Genomic DNA, 21,411 nt, shown 5'->3' with positions numbered 1-21,411 from the left:
AACAAATACCATTAATACAATTGATTTAATATTTATTTTCCTTAAACTAGAACTAAGGTTTTACTTGAGAGTCAAATTGAAAAAAAAAATGAAAATGCTACATTTAATATTACCAATGTAGTTTCACCATTATTTTTAATAAAAACCTCAAAAAAAAAATCTCTACAAACACTTATATTGTAAGTTAATTTGTAGTATTTATCCTAAATATATTTTTTAACTTGCATATATAAATTAATTTTAGCGTATTAAAAATTTTATTTATTTATTTTCTTATTTTAAAAGTTTTTATAGAGAAATAATTAGTACAAACATATCCTTAGTAGAATTCATACTTTAAATAATAAGATATTTTATCCACTGCTTTTAATAATTTTTTTATTTGATGAAATTTCGTATTACCTTGGGTGCTCATGTGTTAATAACTATATTCAACATAAAAGTATACCTAATAATTAAAAAAAAAGTTAAAATATATTTTTAATTTTAATAATTTGACTTACTTTATCTTTTAGTCTTTATAATTTAAAGTGGATTTTTTTAGTCTTTATATTTATCTTTTTCAACTATTTTTTAGTTCTTATAGTTTAAGATAGATCTTTTTAATACTTATACTTGTAATTTTTAATCATTTTAGTCTCTATCACTAATTTTTTTTGTAACATTGTCTAATTTGTGTTAATATAGTAGATATCTTTAATTTTGTGAGTTAAAAAAAGGGTATTAGACAATGGTGTCATAAGTGAGAATACAAAAGAGGTACAAAGTGTTGAAAGACCTAATTTAGAATAACTTCAGCAAAATAAATTTGATATTAGACATATAAAGTTGAATTAATATGTTTGTTTGATCAACATAAAAGAGACAATATTACAAAAAAAAAATAATAACAAAAACTAAAAGGATAAAAAAAATTACAAGTATAGGAACTAAAAAGATTTATCTTAAATTTTAAGGATTAAGAAAGATAAGTATAGGGATTAAAAAGTAAATTAAATGAAATTATAGGGACTGAAAAAATATTTAACCTTAAAAAAATTAAAATAATCTTAAAAATGTGTTTTTTATATATTAATTGGAAATCTTATAAATGAGTGTTAATATTTTTCTTAATAACTCTAAGGACAAAACTTAGATACATTTTCTTAAATGTGGTTGATAGTGTTCTCCAAGCAAAGTTGGAGTTTTACCTCAGTAATATGCATAAAGGCATATTAATGAGATCAACATTAAATACAAATACATAATACCAAGGTAAAACTCCAACTCTTATTAGAGAATAACACCAATTGTAACATATGAGTTTCATGATTGTTTAGTTAATTTTATTAATTAAATGAACTTTGTGATTTGTGGTTTAGTTGTTATAAAACTCTAGTGATTAAGTAATTCTTACAATGAGTTTAGTTGTTTAGTAGTTGTTTTGAGTTGAGGTTATATTATTGACCAAGTTTAGGAAAAGTTATATAAGGTTTTCTCATGACTTGAAATTCATAAATTTACTTTCTTAAGAAACATAGAGGTTAGAGAGATAAGTTCTAGAGTCAAAGGAGAATTGTTCTTCCTTTTAACTTCACAGGTTGCTCCTATCATTTCCCAAAGCATGGATTGTGTTGTTGATTTGTGATTCAAAGCTTCAAAGTTGAGAATCAAGTGTTGGTGGTGTCGTCGAGCGACGAGCGCTCAAAATAGAGTTCTTCGCCATTCCTCCTCCTTATTTCTCTCCTCTTGTGATTTTGAGGTAAGGGAAGCTCATAGTGTTATTCTTGATGTGTTGTATATAAGGAATGTTGAATGGATTGGTCTCTTGTGGCTGTGTTGCTGATGAGTGAGTTGAAAATCTCTTATTTTGGTTTTCCTGTGGTTATTGGTGAAAAGAGAAGGAAATTGATGAATTGTTCTTATTTGTGGTTGCATGTTGTTCTTTTGGTCGGAAATGAATTGCTTACGAAGTATATATGTGATATTAATGGTTGCATGTTGGTTGGAACCAAGTTTGATGCAGGTTTGAGCTAAAATCGTGATTCTTCTAAGTGCAAAATTCATCATTATGCTGGGTGCAACTTCATAGCGCTAAGCATGAGGCAAGTCAAGGGTGTTCTGCCTCACAAACATCGAGCATGGGATTGGTACACCGAGCATGAGTTAGTTAAGAGTTCTCTAACTTGGTCATGTTGAACGTAACATAAGAGGCATCAAGCATGATTGCTCAAGAACTCTCTGCCAAATATAAGCAATCAATCGAGTTCATGGTCGTATGGGGGCAAAATTCCTAACTAATTACTAGAAATGTGAACAATATTTGGAGGATAATTGTCAGGCTATTCTATATAGATTTAGTTATGCATGCTAAGGTCATGCTAGTCTCATATCCAAGTTGTTCTTTTCTTGACAGGAATACTAGAATTTCTTAGTTTAAGTAATAAAATCTGAGAAATCATGTTATGGTTTAGATTGATATCCAAATTTATTGTTGATCTAGCAAACTCAAAAAAATTGTGTTGTTAAGTTGGTGTGATAAGGTCAAACCGCTTAAATTACTCACCTTGTTGTAAGAGATCTCTTAGTTGAAATGCATGACGACACATTAAGTTACAATGTTGTTTAAGTTGATATATTGTTAAGTTGTATTGTATTGTAAGTTGATATGTTGTTTAGTTGTTATGTGGCTGAGTTGTTAACAACTTGTGTTGTTTATATGTTGAGTTGACATGTTGAAAGTTGTTTAGTTAAAGAGTTGTGATCAATGTTGATTTTTGTTATTGAAATTGAGGTTAGATTGTTGATGTATTTTGTTGATGGAATTGTTTTATATAGTTAGCTTAGTTGCTTCTATATTATGTAGTTTCTTGATTTCAAGCTTACCCTTACATTTTTCTTGTTGTTGAGCCATGATGATCATATTAATATAGGAGTAAAGTAGGATTAGACTAAAAGACTATTTGTTTGAGTATCATGCTTGAGATGTCGCTCTTTTGCTTAAGGCTACTTTGATGTAGCTTGTTTAGAGTAGATGCTTGATTAACATTATTAGAGTTCATGTTTTCAGCATCTTATACTAGATGCATATTTGCATATACGTACATTATTTTATTATAATCACATTAGAGACTTTATGTTTTCAAGTTAAATTGACAAAAATTATTTTATGATTTTTACACCCTATGTATATATTTGTTGCATAAATATATAGACACTGCTGAATGGTAACATAACTCTCTCCCTTTTCCTAATTTAATTTATTATTTTATAAAATTTTCATTACACCAACTAATTTCGCCTATTTATAACCCAATTCTGTTTAATTTTGCATCCTGTAGTTTTCGTTTTTATTTAATTATTTATTTTCACTACTTAGATGTTAAGTTATAATTTCATAAATATTGACTCGTTACACCAATCATATTTATGAAATTATACCTAAGTTTTTTTTCTATTAAATCCTCCAACTAATTTGTAATATTCCTACTTGTGTACGATCAATAATAATATTGATGTGCATTATATTTGTATGTCATTAAAAATATTTACTTTGTACTTAGTATTTTCTTTACAAAATATTAGAAAGATATAACATTACTTTTCTTCTTCTTCTTCTTTTTTTCTTCTTTTTACCAGTAAAACGTCAACTTAATCAGCCAATTAGGATTTAGTTATTAACTGCTGTTGAATTAAGGCCAAGCGAATAATTATACTTTTGAAGAGCAGTCATTTTCCTCCCGTCAAAACATTCAAATTTTGTATGCATAAATTTTATTGCGGACGCAACGATGAAAGCTTCAATAATATACTCGTAAATAAGGAATGTTTACGACATATACATTTTCAAAATTATAGGACAAAAGCGAAGAGAGACAAAGCAAAAATACCTAGACTAGAGTCTCACTAGCTTTAAAATTTACATATCATAACTAATAGTTACTGCTACTACTTATACTAATGTCATTTTGTTTGTATTAGTTGTATTTTACTGCCATTTTTCTTTAGTGGAAGCTCGGTGTTTGGAGGCCGGTTTCCTCCTATTTTTCCAATTTTCTTTGTCTTTATACTATTTGTTTCTGTTTGTGCAATTCCCATTTTTTTTTAAATAAGCAGTTATATTCAAAGCTCCTACTGTGTATGCATATGAGCTGCCATCAAACCAATCCATCCATGCTAATACTGTCTTTGCCAATTCAGTTCTTAGCTGGCGTTCCAAGATCAATAAGTATCACAGAATCATTCTTTATTCGGGTATTATATGATTTAAAACAGTACAGTAATATGGATAATAAACACAATAACCATAAGAATAATTTAATTAAAAAAATATAATTAAGTACTCATTTAACTCCCTTTAAACCCAAAAACTTATTTTATTATTATTAATTAATACTACTTCAGACTCAATTATAAGTAAATTTAAATAACTTATGTGCTAAAAAAATTATTTATCATCATTTAATTTTGTTAATCTCAATTAAAAATAATTATTTTTTCTTTATTACTCTTCATTGGAACTTTATATTAAGAATTAAGAATAAAAATAATTATCAAAAATAGAAGCTGAACTAAATGAAGAGTATTTTAAAAATAGTATTAGATGTGGTAATTCTGACCAATATGTAAACAAAAAATTCTTAAATTTTTTGGACTCACGTCAAATATAAACAAATTTTAAGCAATTCAATTTTATTTCATGTTCTTATTCCAAAACTACACCTATAGCAATAAATAAAAGTATTAATTATAATAAATGTAATTAAGAGTATTTTAATAAATATATGTTATAAAAGGAAGAAAAAGTATAGAGAAGAATCAAGACAGTATGAGATGGAGAAAAGAATCTGACTGGTGTATTATCTTTGGGAGAGAACTAATCTATTTATAAGTACATGTGATAACTGAACAATTACACAATAAAGGGAATAATACATAACGGAAATATAAATGGTAATGATTGATAATGAATATTGGCATCCACTAATTAAGCCACTAATTATTATTCATAACACTCCCCCTTGGATGTTCAATATTTAGAATGTGCCTCATTAAAACCTTACTAGGAAAAACCCTGTGGGATAAATACCTAGTGAAGGAAAAAAAGTACATCATTCATAAATATTTATTTCTCCCCCTCATGCATACAATCTTTAAGACGACGGAGTCCAATCTTGTGTATCAATTGTTCAAAAACTTTTCTTGGAAGTGACTTTGTAAAGAGATCTGCTACGTTGTCACTTGAGCGGACTTGTTGAACATTTATATCACCCATTACAAAAAATATGCAATTTAGCAACCACCAAAATCGGTCGCTAAATTGCAAAAATCGGTCGCTATTTACCTTAGCGACCGAATTAGCGACCGAATTTAATCAGTCACTAAAACCCTGGTCGCTAAGCTATTTAGCGACTGAAAAATTTTCGGTCGCTAAATGGTTGAAGTGATTGAAGTGTATGAGACCAAATTAGTGACCGAATAAATCGATCGCTAAATATTTATTTTTTATTTTATTAAATTTTATAGACGGTGCAAATTTGGTCGCTATGAACCACTCATATTTGGCCTCTTAAGGATTTTATTTCACAATACTTAAGTTTTTAGCATGTTTTGTCCTTAATTACATAATTTTTGGAAACTTCCTAGAAGGTCACCCATCCCTACATTACTCCAAGTCAAGCACGCTTAACTGTGAAGTTCTTATGAGATAAGCTACCGAAAAGCAAATGCATGTTGTTAGTATAAGTAGTACAAATTAATTCATTTAAGTCATCCTCAACTATTCAATCTCATACTTATATTATTTTTGGATCCTTATTATTTTGGTATATCCGGACCGTTATAAATATATAATAATATATATAATAATTATATTACTTATAATAATTATTATATTATATTTAATTAATCTTTATTTATATATACTTACTTTTATAATTAACAATCTACTTATTTCTATTTAAAATTAATTTTATGATACAATTTAAATTAATTATTATAAATTTAAAAGTTTAAGTAATAATTTATATATTTTAAAATGAGAAGGGTTATAATAACACTGGTATAACTTTTATACTAAGTATTACACCGCTCAATAAATTTATATTAAATATGAATTTTGTAAATCCAACCGATAGATTGAAAGTTCATATCACTTTATATGTTTATATCAATTTTTGTTAAAATTAAACAACAACTTAAAAGTAATCAAAGTGCTCATATTTTATTTGAAATGAATATATTACGTCAATTTTGTTTTTACAAGAATGAAGTATCAAATCATCTTGAATTCATATAAGATTTTGTATATATGATCTAAGAGTAAAAAACTTTCAATCTAACGGTTGAATTTATAAAATTCACATTTAATATAAAGTTATTGAGCGATGTAATACTTAGTAAAAGTTACACCGATGTTATTATAACCCTTCTCTTTTGAAATATCATTTTTATAAATTAAATTTTAACATTTTAAATAAATTATTAATTAACTTAATATATTTATTCATCTTAAATCTAAGATATAAAATTCAAAAAATGTATTTATCCTTGTTTTATTTTCTAATTATCAATCATTAATAAAATACTAATTTAAAATTTAAATATAAAAATTCATTTAAAAATAAAGTTATCATAAGTTAGAAATATATATTATAAATATGGATCAAAATAAATAAGAAATTTTAAAATTCATATACTCTAATTAAAAAACTTCCTAAAAATCCAATCGTAAAAAAAAAACCTCTAAATATTTTTTCACATAAATAACTATTGGTATTAATTACGTAGGAGTGCATATAAATATTTTTTTTAATATAAATTAATGTCTTGCTCTTACAAAAAAAAGAAAATGGGATTGATACTCAACAAAAATATTATCATCACTTTTAAGCAATTTATAAATTTTTTTAAGTTTTACTTAGTGATCGAATAGAATTTCGTCGTTAACTTTAACTAATATTTAGCTACCGAATAAAATTCCGTTGCTAATTTTAACTAATATTTAGCAACCGAATAGAATTATATTGCTAATTGTAACTAATATTTAGTGATTGAATTTAATTATGTCGCTAAAAAAATCAAAATTTCTGATTTAGAGACCGAATTCAATTCTGTCACTAATTTTAACTAATATTTAGCGATCGAATTTAATTTCGTCGCTAAAAAAAATCAAAATTTCTGATTTAGCGACCGAATTAAATTTCGTCGCTAAAAAATCAAAATTTCTAATTTAGCGACCAAATTCAATTCCATCGCTAAAAATTCAAAATTTCTAATTTAGCGACCGTTCTCAATTCCATCGCTAATTTTAACTATTATTTAGCGACCGAATTCAATTCCGTCGCTAAAAAAAATCAAAATTTATAATTTAGCGACCGAATTTAATTTCGTCGCTAAATTTAACTACTTTTTAGCGACTGAATTCAATTCCATCGCTAATTTTAACTATTATTTAGCGACCGAATTAAATTCTGTCGCTAAAAAAAATCAAAATTTACAATTTAGCGACCGAATTCAATTCTGTCTCTAAATTTAACTACTATTTAGCGACCGAATTCAATTCCGTCGCTAATTTTAACTAATATTTAGCGACCGAATTAAATTCCGTCGCTAAAAAAATCAAAATTTATAATTTAGCGACTGAAATAGAGACCGAATTTAATTTCGTCGCTAAAGAAAATCAAATTTTATAATTTAGCGATCGAAATAGCAACCGAATTTAATTCTGTCGCTAAAAAATCAAAAAAAGTTATTTAGCGACCGAAATAGCGACTGATTTTATAGCGACAACTTATTTTGGTCACTAAATCGGTCGCTATTTTGATTTTTCATAATCGGACGCTAAATCATTCTCTAAATAGCGACTGATAAATTTCGGTCGCTAATTTTGGTCGCTATTTTGCAATTTTCTAGTAGTGACCATTCCTTTGAAGATCGTAAAAAAGAATTTTGGTAGAATATCTTTGTTCTATCTCCCTTTATGTATCCATCTTTCAATTGTGCAATACATGCATCATTATCTTCATATATAACTGTCAAACACATTCACGACTTGCCTCATGTAATGCTAAAATTTCAACATGATTAGATAAAGTGGCTGATATGATTTGTTTTACAGATCGCCATGAAGTGGTTGTACCGCCATTTGTAAACAAATATCCTGTTTGTGATTTACCATTATGAGGATCTGACAAATAACCTACATCTGCATAACCATTTAGTTTTGGTTTGGGAACATTTGAATATAATAACCCCATATCCATTGTGCCTCTAAGATAACAAAGGATTTGTTTAACTCCATTCAAATGTCTTCGTGTAGGTGAAGAACTATATCTTACTAACAAATTAACAGCAAATGTTATATCAGGTCGTGTATAATTAGCAAGGTACATTAGTGCTCCTATAGCACTAAGATATGGTACTTCGGGACCAAGTATTTCTTCATCCTTTTCTTGGGGTCAAAATGGATCTTTGTTAACATCTAAAGATCTTACAACCATGGGAGTGCACAATGGATGTGATTTGTCCATATAAAACCTTTTAAGCACCTTAGTTATATAAGCTTCTTGATGCACAAGAATTCCATTTTCTAAGTATTCAACTTGCAGTCCTAGCCAAAATTTTGTCCTTCCTAGATCCTTCATTTCAAATTCTTTCTTTAAGCAATCTATTACTTTTGAAAGCTCTTCAGGAGTTCCAATAATGTTTATGTCATCTACATAAACTACAATTATGGCAAATCCATTTTCAGATTTTTTTATAAATATACACGGACAAATTGGATCATTTTTATATCCTTCTTGTAACAAGTATTCACTTAGTCGATTATACCACATACGACCTGATTGCTTTAGCCTATATAGGGACTTATTCAATTTGATCGAATAATCTTCTTTAGAAATTGCATCGTCAGGCAAATTAAATCCTTCTAGGAGTTTCATATAAATGTCAGCATCAAGAGAGCCATATAAATATGTTGTAACTACATCCATTAGATGTAAATTAAGTTTTTCATGTACAACCAAACTAATTAAATATCGAAAAGTGTTTGCATCCACTACAGGTGAATATATCTCTTCAAAATCAATACCGGGTCTTTGTGAAAAACCTTGAGCAACTAGTCTTGCTTTGTATCTCACAATTTCACCATTTTCATTTCGTTTTTGCACAAAAACCCATTTGTATCCAATTGGTTTTACACCTTTTGGTGTACGTAGTACTGGTCCAAAAACTTTTCGTTTAGCAAGCGAGTCTAATTCTGCCTCAATTGCATCTTTCCATTTTGGCCAATCATTTCTTTGTCGACAATCATTGATGGACTTTGGTTCTTGATCCTCAATATCATTTATTTCTTTTAGCGCTATATTATATGTGAACACGTCATCAATATTGACATTGTTTCGATTCCATCGTATTCCATTCATGACATAATTTATTGAGATCTCTTCATTTTCAATAATTTCAGGTACCTGAGTTTCTTCTGAACTGGAATATGAGTTATGTCAGAGGAATCTTTTTGAGTTTTTACATCCTCAATTTGGTCATTTTGCTCTTTAGCTCTCTTTCTTATTCGAGGATTCTTATCCTTGGAACCAATTGGTCTACCACGCTTCAGGCGTATTTATGACTCGTTTGTAGTATTAAATTGTCCAACAGGGACTTCGACTCTTATTAGAGCATTAGTCGCTGGTACATATGACTTAGTCACCCTTTTTGAATCTGTGAATACATTTGGTAATTGGTTGGCTAGATTTTGCAAATGAATTATCTTTTGAACTTCTAGTTCATATTGTTTTGTACGAGGATCAAGATGAGATAGTGATAATTCATTCCAACTAATATCTTTTTCCAACTGTTTTTGTTCTCCCCCTAATGTTGGGAAAATTAACTCATTAAAAGAATGAGATGTGAATTCACCAGCATTATCCAAACAAATTTTTTTAATTGGATAGCCAGGAAAATGAGCTCTTAGTCTAATTAGTTGAGCTAATAATCTCGCAAACGTCTGGTTGCGAATTGATAATAAACAAACATGTGATCATCTTGTTGATGCATCAATTAAAATCATAAAATATCTAAATGGTCCACATGGGGGTGTATTGGTCCACAATATCATCTTGTATCCATTCTAAAAATAAGATAGATTCATCCCCAATTTTTGCTGGTGATGATCTGATTATTAACTTCCTTTATGAACAAGTAGTACATGAGAAAATATTTAATTGAAGAATCTCCTGGTTCTTCAATAAATGTTCACATGAATTTTCAATTATTTTTTGCATCATAATAGTCTTAGGGTGACCCAACCGGTCATGCCAAACCTCAAATTTATTTTGATTTGTAAACTTCTGGTTTACAATAGTATGTGTTTCAACTGTATTAATATACGTGCAATACAGTCCATAGGAAAAAACAAATAATTTTTCCAATACTTCCTTTTTATTCAAGTAGAGTTTCGTGATATAAAGTTATTCTACATTTCCTTCATTGTTTGTTTCAATGTGAAACTCATTTAAACGAATATCATTGAAACTAAATAAGTTTCTGTAAGACTTAAAAAAATATAATGCATTTTTAATATGCAACTTCGTGTCTTTCAGTGATAATATATTAGTTCTTTTGGAGCCTTCAATTATATTTGTAGTATCATATAACATTAATTTCTCGCATTATTGAATATGAAAAGACAAAAATAATGCTAGTTAAAATGGTCTCTTGCATAAAAAAATCTCAATATTTTGTTTTAGTCTTCAAGAGACAATAAACCAACTAAGGATATTTCTTAATCCTTTTTTTTATATAAAAAAAAATATTGCTACTTCTGGAGCAAAATAGATGTATGAAAAATATAATACATTTTTCAAATTGAGAAATCATTATAAAAATGACATTCTTGTTATGTATCTTTAGACATCAATTTAAAATCAAAATCTACACTAATTTTCTTTTTATCATCTCATGTATATTATCTAAAAATAAATGCTTCATACAAAAAAAAATTTAAAAACATATCTCACTAACACTTTATTTTATCATTTTAGGAAATGAATGATACAACACAATCATATATTCATTAAAAAAAATCATAACTTGTTTATGTCTTTCTTTATAAAAAAAAATGAATATTTCTCATTATACTTATTAATAAAAATCATCTAATAAAAATATATTTATGTCATTGTTAGGTTGACTTTAAGGAGATAAAAAAAAAAATAATGCTAAAAATTAGGGAAATTATTCTCCTTATAAATGTTGTATCAAAAAATTAAGGAAATAAACATTGATCATAATTTCATTAAATTTTATATTTATGTACAAATCACAATCAAATTATAATTCAATGATATCTCCATCAATTAAAATAATAGACGCATAACATTATGAAAATAAATAATATCAATTATATCAATAGGATTTGAAACCAAACCCTTTAAGATTTAATAACGTAACACATGAGTTCAATTACATGACAAGTTGCTTATTTTAATCAATTTAATCATGAACAATATCAAATTACAGATGTAGAAAAACTCTAATCTTTTCAAGACATCACACAAAACCTAAATAGGCTTGAGGACACGCTTCGCTAGTCATAATTTTTATATGTGCCTCAAATATCATTCAACATTATAATTATGACATTTACAAAATTATTCCACTTCCGGTGATGACCTCATTTATATCAAAGGATCAAATATAATGTAATATATTTATATCAAAATTTTCACTTCTGGTGAAATTTATTTTATTTTTCACTTTTCATATTATTTTCTCACTTCTAGTGAGAAAATTTATTCCTTCAATTTCATTTTTTTTCATCATTTTCTCACTTCTGGTGAAAAAATAATAATAAAGTAAAAGAGGTTGAACATTCTTCTTTGATATTATCTTCTAGACAGATTTCAAAAATGTATGAAGAATTTCTTTATTTAATAGTGTCTTCAGGACTACTATAATGTCTTCAAGAGTACTTTGATTCACAACAATGTAAACAATACAAATTTTTGATAAAATCTTATTATGGAAAATGAATAGCTAACCTTGAAATATTTGTCTTAAAAAATATGACCTTCTTCAAGAAAATTCTTCACAGCTTTGTCTTATAGTTGCAACACCAATAGCAGAAAGACTATCGTGCTGATAACGTGTTATAAAAGGAAGAAAAAGTAGAGAGAAGAATCAAGACAGTATGAGATGGAGAAAAGAATCTGACTGGTGTATTATCTTTGGGAGAGAACTAATCTATTTACAAGTACATGTGATAACTGAACAATTAAACAATAAAGGAAATAATACATAACAGAAATATAAATGGTAATGATTGATAATGAATATTGGCATCCACTAATTAAGCCACTAATTATTATTCATAACAATAGTGTATATTTTATATGAAATTATGAAAATTAATTAGCTTAGAGTTTTTCGTTCGAAAAGGTTGCAACAATATTTTAGTGTATTTCTTCCGAGATACGTAAAGTAGACTTGTATATTATCTATCCAATTTTTTACGCCCAGAATAATAATAAAGGTTTGTTCACCATTAACTTGATTTAAAATCAGATTTGAAAATATTTTTGTCTTTCTAATTATGCTAAATACCATAATAATAAGTGATTCATCAAAACAAATAAAAGGAAATGTTTAAATTTAAATTAACTAGTAAGAAAACTAAGAAAACACTTGTGTAGCCATTACCCCACTCCATTCACTTTCTACCTAAGAGACACCATTCATTTTCTAACCAACAGATTCGATCACTCATTTGACCTACACAGAATAAATCTCTTTCACTAACACTTATTATCACTAAAATACCAACAAAAAAAAAAAACTCATTCTTTATCTTATATATCTGGAAAAAATAAAACGAACCACTCCTAAACACTCCCTCTCGCCCATTATTCTCTCCAACAATCTATCACACTCATGGAATAGGCATTTATCTTCTTTTACTCGCCCAATTTTTTCTCACACTCTCACTATACGTAAACATTTTGAGACCCTCTCAATAGCATTCTTTGCCCTTTTGCAATCTTCACTCTTTCATAGTCCTAACATCACTCTCCCACTTTTTTTTTTTTTTAAGTGCAGACACACTTCGTGAAATAAATAAGACACAAAATTTGCTTATCTATACTCTTTTGCAGTAGTATCCAATAACACTATTAAAAATGATAGATTGTTATATCTAATAAATTGAATACAAGTAAGTTCAAGTTATCAAATTTATAGGAATTTGGGTTTATAATTATACAATATAATTTTAGTAGTAAATAGATAATTTTATGAAAATTAGAAATTGTTCAATATTTAAATTTAATGAAAATAAAATAACACAATAAATTATAATAAATTTGAACTTATTAGAAGAACAATCAAAAATTGATTCATTAATTCTTTTCTATATAAAATCTTTTAATTTTTCATTTAATGTTATGATTATACAATTATTTCAACAATTACAATTATATTTAAATCCTAATTCTTTAGTGAGAAAGTCTAAGTTATTCAAGAAAAATCTCAATTTTTTTGTAATTTTTATTAAACACTCATGCGTTAAGGCCAAGGATCAAAAGTCAATCAATAAGGTTTATTTCAATTCCTTGGTAATAAATGTCATCAGTATTTTATCTTGATCTTAATTTCAAAAGGGTTAACCAACCTCTTAAAAAACATTAAATCATAAAGAGATTCATCATGTCACAACAAACATTAACTACGAGTAAAATGATTAACTAAATATATAATTTATTTAAGAAAAAATACCAAAAAATTACATAATTTGAATAACTACCTCAATTTTCAATAATAGAAAACTTAGTTACTTATGACTAAGGATTGCACGATAATAGAGGATCGCTTTCCGTGATTATAAGAGTGACCTCATAGAAACTCTTTCTAATCTCTCTAAAATTATACTAAAAAGAATATTAGTTTATTGGTTTTTATTCTTTTGTAATGGATTTTTTTTTAGTTATATCTTTCAATAACTATTAACTATCATATTTTATAAATCCCTTTGTAACAACCAGTTTTTCTTTTTTTGGATAAAGTACATTGGAAAAAATTGATAATTCACAAATACTAATTTAAATAATCGAATAATGGCTAAAATGTCTATTGAATAATTTTTTTAAAGATCAAATTAGGTTAAATAGTTTATCTGAGTATTAACTTTTTTAGGCTATGTTACTAGTTATTGATTGAAAGAGGTAGTTACACACATATAAACAAATTAAAAAAAAATAACATATTATTTGTGTGAAATATATACTAATCTCTATAAATAAATAAAAAGGCATACTTCTAGTTTCCTTTCTAAATTGCATTTTTTTTCCATCTAGTTTCACTTGAATAACCGAATTATTGACAAATAAAATGGAAATGAGATATACTTTGCTTAGAGTAACAAAATGAAAAGAAAAGAAAATGGAAAGTATTCTTTTCAATACTTTTTGGCCCACACGGAGCGAAGCTTTCATAAGAAGCATCCGGATCCTCTGACTTTGAGATATCAAAGTTATGGTAACTTAACACATCTCAATCGTTGAATTTGTAATAATAGATCAGATTGTGACACGTGTACAAAATATATTTTAACTTAAATGTACACGTGTCACAATCTGATCTACTATTACAAATCTAATGGTTTAAATGTGTAAAGTTACCCTAACTTTCCCCCTCCAAAGTCAGGGGATCTATTTCCTCATAAGAAACGAGAGAATTGAGAGTTCGGCTAACTGTAATCTAATGTACGGTATTGCCGTAGGCATAAATATTTGCTTCCGAAGATTAAAATTTAAAACCTAACTCGTGATTTAAAAAAAAAAAGTGACTTGTTTTTAAAACAATCAACTGCTTTTCTTGTATTATTTTTTAATTATTTGTGATAAAAAAATATACTAAATTTTATTAACTAATTAACAGTTAAACATTATAATATTGACATGATAATTATGTACACCAAATTTTAAATAAATAAACCAAATATTTATAATTATATATATAATTTAATAGTCAGCATTTAAAATTAAACTTATTTAATAAATCATCAAATAGTTTTAAAGTTTTATAGAAATTTTTTGGTTAATTTATTTAATAAAAATTTAGATTAATAAAATTTAATGCATATATAATGAATTATTATTAAAAAAAACTTTAGTCTAACTTGATCTCTCTTTAAAATTTAAATAGATAGATAGAAAGTGGGAGAGAGATTATCGTCGTATATGTTTATACGTTAAAATAGTCGTCCGGGATTTCGATGTTTCCTAGTCAACTTGAATACAAATTGAAAATACACTTTTTCTAAGATAAGTTAGGAATTTGACGAAAAGTGTGTTAAGATCTAGAAGGTGATTTAAAAGTTATTAAAAATATTGGTATTGAAGCAGTTCAAAACTAAGCATCCATGTACGCTTTGCGTCAAAATGAGATATTTGTGGCATCAGATCCTTCAATGAAGCTTCTGCATGTGCCTTTCAGTTAAAATATTATATTGGAGGAAGGAAAACGTTACAATATTATATTGGACCAAGAAAAACGCTATATTGTTTTTTTTATTATTATTTAAAAATAAAATTATTGTATTTAACATTTACTCATATATATATATAGAGAGAGAGAATTATATTATATAAATATCATTTGAATTTGAGTATGAAATTATTTTAAGAAACAAAATTATCGTCCATAATAATCTTACATGACTTAAAAGTTATCTCTAATAAAAAAAAATATACGTGATTTAGATTAAACAAAAAGATGAATTTATAATCTTCATCTTAATGTGGATTAAACAATAAAAACAGAACAGATATCGGTCTCCTTTCAAGGTTCCAACGATTAAAAACAGATATTATCGGTCAATTTAATTAGTTGAATTAAGAATTGATTAAGTCACTAGTTAAATGCCCACCAAAAAAAGGTAACCAGTTAGATATTTAAAGAACTTGGTAGAGTAAAAAGTCAAGTAAGAACGGATGAAACCAATAAATAATCAAGTAAGTACAAAGCAAATAAATATTATTATATCTATTATATATAAATAAAATTTATAATAAATTACATATATAAAAATAAATATTATGTTTGAATATATAAATCATATTTAAAGTTTGTATAAATAAATATTTTTAAGCATGTAAATTATATTTTATATTTACGATAAATAATTTATTATAATACGATAACTTTTTATTTATAGATAATTTATTTTAAGAATATTAAAATTTAAATTATAAATAATTATGATAAATAAAAATTATATTAGATAAGAAATTAAAAAAATTTAAGAATTTTTTTAAAATATATAGGGATTGATAATGTAAGAACTAGTTTTGATTAGATTTTCTGTTATTTTTATTTATTTAAAAATGATTTTAAATAATCCCAAAAATTGAGTTTCTTAAGTACATTATTAAAGATTTGTTTCCTAACCATATTTATGGGGAAAAAACTGTTGAAAAAAGTTCAATAATCTCTCCACTTTGAAAAGAATTAATTTTTTTGTGTAAAAAAGATAATTTCCAATTATCAGTTGAAAATATCTTTAGCGTAAATTAAAGAAAAAACGAAGAGTCATACGTGTAGGTTGTCATTTTTTCCGAAATAATTATACTAGGTCTTAATTTAAGATCTCATACATATTTTAGTAGTTCGTATGAATTCTTATTCGTTAATTATGCATTGTAATTTATTTATTTTATCCAATTCGACATGTTATGCAATTCGAATATGTTAATTTGAACTTTTACATAACTTTTTTTATATATATATACATACATTATTACTCAATAAATCATATAATCTTAAGAAAAATATTATCATTTTTTATGTATAATTTTTTTTTTACTCTTGTTGTAACAATCCACTGTGATACCTACACTTAATGATTCAATTACTACTAGCGGTAAAAAATAAAAAAAATAAAAAACAACTACCTAGGGCTTACATTCATACAATACCTATATATATACATGTCAAAAGGTATATATACATACAAATAATAGTATATTAACTACTAAATCAAAAACAATGCATACATAATTATACAGTAATCTGATATAAAAGTATGAAAGAAATCTTAGTTGTCGATCAAGCAACATGCTTTATCAACTACACAAGAATAGCTCCAAAACATTCTTATTGTTATCCATCAACATGGCCTCAAAATGAGCTTCAAGAGTAACTTATCCCTACTCTACTCTCATATTACGTATGATCATCGCAATCTAACAACGTGAAAAAATGCAAGGGTAAGCTAAAGTTTAAAATAAATTAACATAAATAACTCAATTTAATTCATCATAATATCAACTTACAACTTTAAAACACAATACAATATATTATCAACCTGAACAACACAACATCAACACCTTAATTTGCAACACAACAACATATCTCATCACAAGTCAACATCACATATGAACAAAACAACTTAATCAACACATCATATGCACAATACATAAACTATATGTCTCATCACACATTTCAATTAGGAGATCTCCTATAATACAGGTAAGCAATTTAAGTGGTTTGGCCTTACCAAATGAACAACCCGATCTTTTTCGATCCAACTTGATTAACAACCAATTGGAATACCAATCTCTAATAACGTGGTTTCTCAGATATTGTCACTTAAATTAAGAAGTCTAATATTCTTCTTAAAGTAAAACAATTTAGATGTGTCTACCACAACATTGGCTAGCATAATTAAGTCACATATGAAATTAGTCCACTAACTACCCTCCAAATAGTATGTCCTTCTAGTACTTAGTTAGGGATTTTAATCCTTAACCTTATATTTTACTCTAATTTAGTCGCTTTATACATTTATGTCTCGACCTTGTCCACATACAAATCAACATTGGTCATTTATAGCTAATTTGCCTTAACTTGACCCATATATTGCATCAACTAAGGTTCTAGAGGAGACATAACTATTCACTTCAAGAGTCAACTTTTTAAGAAGGATTTTTTGGCCTATTGGACTCTCAAAGCACCACAATACAATATCCTTACAATGGGATATGCAACCTTAAAAACAACTTCCCCGCTAACCCTAGGTCAATCAACACAATACAACTTTAATGTCAAAGCATTCTCAACACAACTACTCAATTTTTATCCATTTAATCTACTATGCACTATCATAGATCAATGTATAGTGATTCAACATTATACATCAATATACAACATATAACATAACTCATCATATAACATGTAATAGATTCAACTATCTTATACATGTTCACCAATTTCATCATAAAACAATAAATTAAATTAAGGCAACTCGTGTTAGGCGATATCCACCCTATGCTTGATGCCATCAAAGCAAGGAGCCCTCTGTCTCACTCACGTTCGATGTCATACAACCCACGTCTAACATGGTTGAGGTAGGCAACCTTTGGGACCTCATGTTTGATGTGACAAAGTCCCACACATGGCCTCATGTCAACCCAATGTTGATCAAGCTTAAGAAGAAGAAGAAAATTGTAAATGTTTTAATGATTACAAATGTGTTCTATAGCCTCTTGAAAAAAAAAGTGCAAATTGTAATTTATTGTATGTTTTATTTTGTGTATGTTTTGCTTTATGCATTAGCTAAGTGCTAAATCATTCTTAATTAATGATTCTTCATTTAAAGTGATGATTGATGATATATGTGAGGTTTAAAAGTAATTTAAAGAGGATATGGTATGACGAATTGAAATACTGGGTTTTTACTCAAAATAATTAATTATCTTTAATAATAATTGATTATTTGTTATGTTTTTTAATAACTTAGAAAACATTATTGTAATAATCAATTATCTTGCCAAATAAATGACTATTTAAAAAATGAACCTTTGAAATAATCAATTATCTTAATAAATAATTGATTACATTATTTTTGGTGGATTTTCCATATTTTCAAATAATAAAATAATTATTAATTCATAACAATAATCGATTATTTTAGTAAAAAAAATTTATATAACATTTTTCATTCTTAGAACTTGAAAAAGAACAAAAACTTTATGAAATTGATCATTTAATGCACTTTGAGAAACGTGTTTTCTTAAAGAGAGGTTTGAAATCCTTTGTGGGAACTTCTAACATGAAACAAGAGAGTGAATTGTCATCATCATCTACTTGAAGGATTGTGGCTAAGTAATTTAGTCTTAATACACCTGTTCATTTTGTTTTGTGTGAGACCCCCTTCCTTATTTTTCTCTCCCCGACTCTCTTTCACTTTCTTCTCTCATTCACTTCTCATTTCACTCTTTTTCCCCATTTTCCTTTTTCTCTGATCTTGGGTGGCTGTGGTGAATCTTAGGAGCTGAGTAGTGGTGTTGGGTTTCTTGCTGAGCCGTGCGGAGCTTCCTTAAACTTCTCCTTCTTCCCCTTTTCTTCTCCGTTCAAGCTCGTCTTCTTCCCGGAGCTCGAATTCTCGCACCGAGGTAAGGGAAGTTAGTTTTCTTAGCATAGTTTGTTGGAAATGAGTTCTTAAACTCATGGTGTGGTTGATTTCTTGAAGATTGATGGTTGTATGTGATGAAAATGGGTTTTCGGGATTTTGATGAAAAATTTGGGGTTTTTGATGATTGATGGATGCATGTTGAAAAAGATGGTATTTTCGGGTTGTATGATGAAAATGTGATGTTTTGGACCGATTGCATGTGCCTGGGATGTTGATTTTTGCAGGTTTTGGGTGAAATCTTCGAAGTGGTGTGGGTTACTGTTTGAAATTGCGTTAGGCGCAGTTCTTCGCGCCGGGCGTGATTTGAAATGGGGAATCCCTGTGTGAATCACGCTGGGTGTGGGGAGAACCACGCCGGGTGCACTATCATACGTGAATCTCATGTTTCTGTTACTGATACTGTGCTGGGCGCAGGATGATTGCGCCGAGCACAATAAACCTCTGTAGGTCTCTGGTTGAGAATTGCGCCGGGCGTTTGATTTTCAGAATTTGACTTTATAGTCTTCATGAAAGTTTTAGCCTTGGATGTTAGCTTTCCAATGGCGTTGGAATCACCCAAAAAGGAGTTTTAGAACTCTAGATATGGTTGTTTTAGTGAAGAGGGGTCGAGCTGCTAGCATTATTTATAGTTGTTGCGGTTTTTATCATTTTTAACAAGGTAGATGAAGGAATTAGGACTTGGTGTCTTCATGAGAGTTTTAGGAAATCTTCTCATCTTTCATGTGAGATAAGGATGAGCATGGTAAGATTAGTATAACTTCTGATGCGCTGTTTTCTGTGAAGGTTGCCATTTCACATTTAGTGATTTGGTTAAGTTGAAAGTTGTTTTAGGTACTTGGGTTGATTGGTGCTGTTTGGGTGGGTAATTTGACAAGATAGATGAGTTGTAAACAAGATGGATAAGCTGTATTATGTGTTGAATATGCTATACGTTGTATATTGTAAAGTTGTTGATCATGCTGTTGATAATGTTGTTTATGCTGATTAATGTTGTTAATGTCGTATGATGAAAAGCTGAGTTGTGCCGAATGTTATTTAGGCTGATTTAAGCTGTTAATGATGAATGTTGTTGAGATGAGTGATGATTTTGATGTGCTGTGAGATGTTTATGCTGCATTATGATGTTGAGCTGTAATTGATGAATATTGTTGTGTTGTGAGCTGTTAAGCTATGTTGAATATTACTAGCTGAGATGTAAGATGTTATTGATGTAAGTTGTTAACGTCGTAGGTTGTTATTGCTGAAAATGTTGTATTGTATAATGTTGAGCTGTGTTGTTTAGCTATGTTGTAAGATGTGTAGGCCGTAAGGCTGAGTTGCTGTAGGTCGTAAGGCTGAGTTGTTGTAGGCCGTAAGATTGAGTTGTTGTAGGCCGTAAGGCTGAGTTGTTGTAGGCCGTAAGGCTGAGTTGCTGTAGTCCGTAAGGCTGAGTTGTTGTAGGCCGTAAGGCTGAGCTGTAGTAGGAGATCTCCGAGATGATATGCGTGACGATGCATTGTGTGCTTATTGCTGTTATGCTGTATAGTTGATGAGGTGTATGCTGATGTTGTGCTGATAGTTGTAGCTGTTCATATTTCATGTATATGTTTATATGCTAATTCTTTTCACTAGCTTACCCTTTATTGTTTCCATGTGGTTTGGACTGCGATGATCATACTATGTATGAGAGCAGAGCAGGGATAGGTTGGTGGCTAGTGGTGAGTCTGCAGCTGGTAGGTAGAGCTGATTCTTGTTGATGTTTTGTTGTTTCAGCTACTTGGTGTAGTAGCTTTGGATGTATTTTTGTACATTTTGAATCTAGTCAGACTTGGACCATGTATATATGTATATTCTAGACACTATATGTATACACTTGTTCCTTTCTGTCCAGTTTTCAGGTGTACTGTGTAGTGTGTAGTGACCAGCCGGGTTGTAACATCCCAGTTTTCAACATGATTATTACTATTATTATTATTATTGTCATT

This window comes from Cajanus cajan, chromosome 6, assembly GCF_000230855.2.
Source record: "Cajanus cajan strain Asha chromosome 6, NIPB_CcT2T_4, whole genome shotgun sequence".
NCBI classification, from domain to species: domain Eukaryota; kingdom Viridiplantae; phylum Streptophyta; class Magnoliopsida; order Fabales; family Fabaceae; genus Cajanus; species Cajanus cajan.
The sequence above is the reverse complement of the archived record's forward strand: the minus strand, read 5'-3'. Positions refer to the sequence as shown.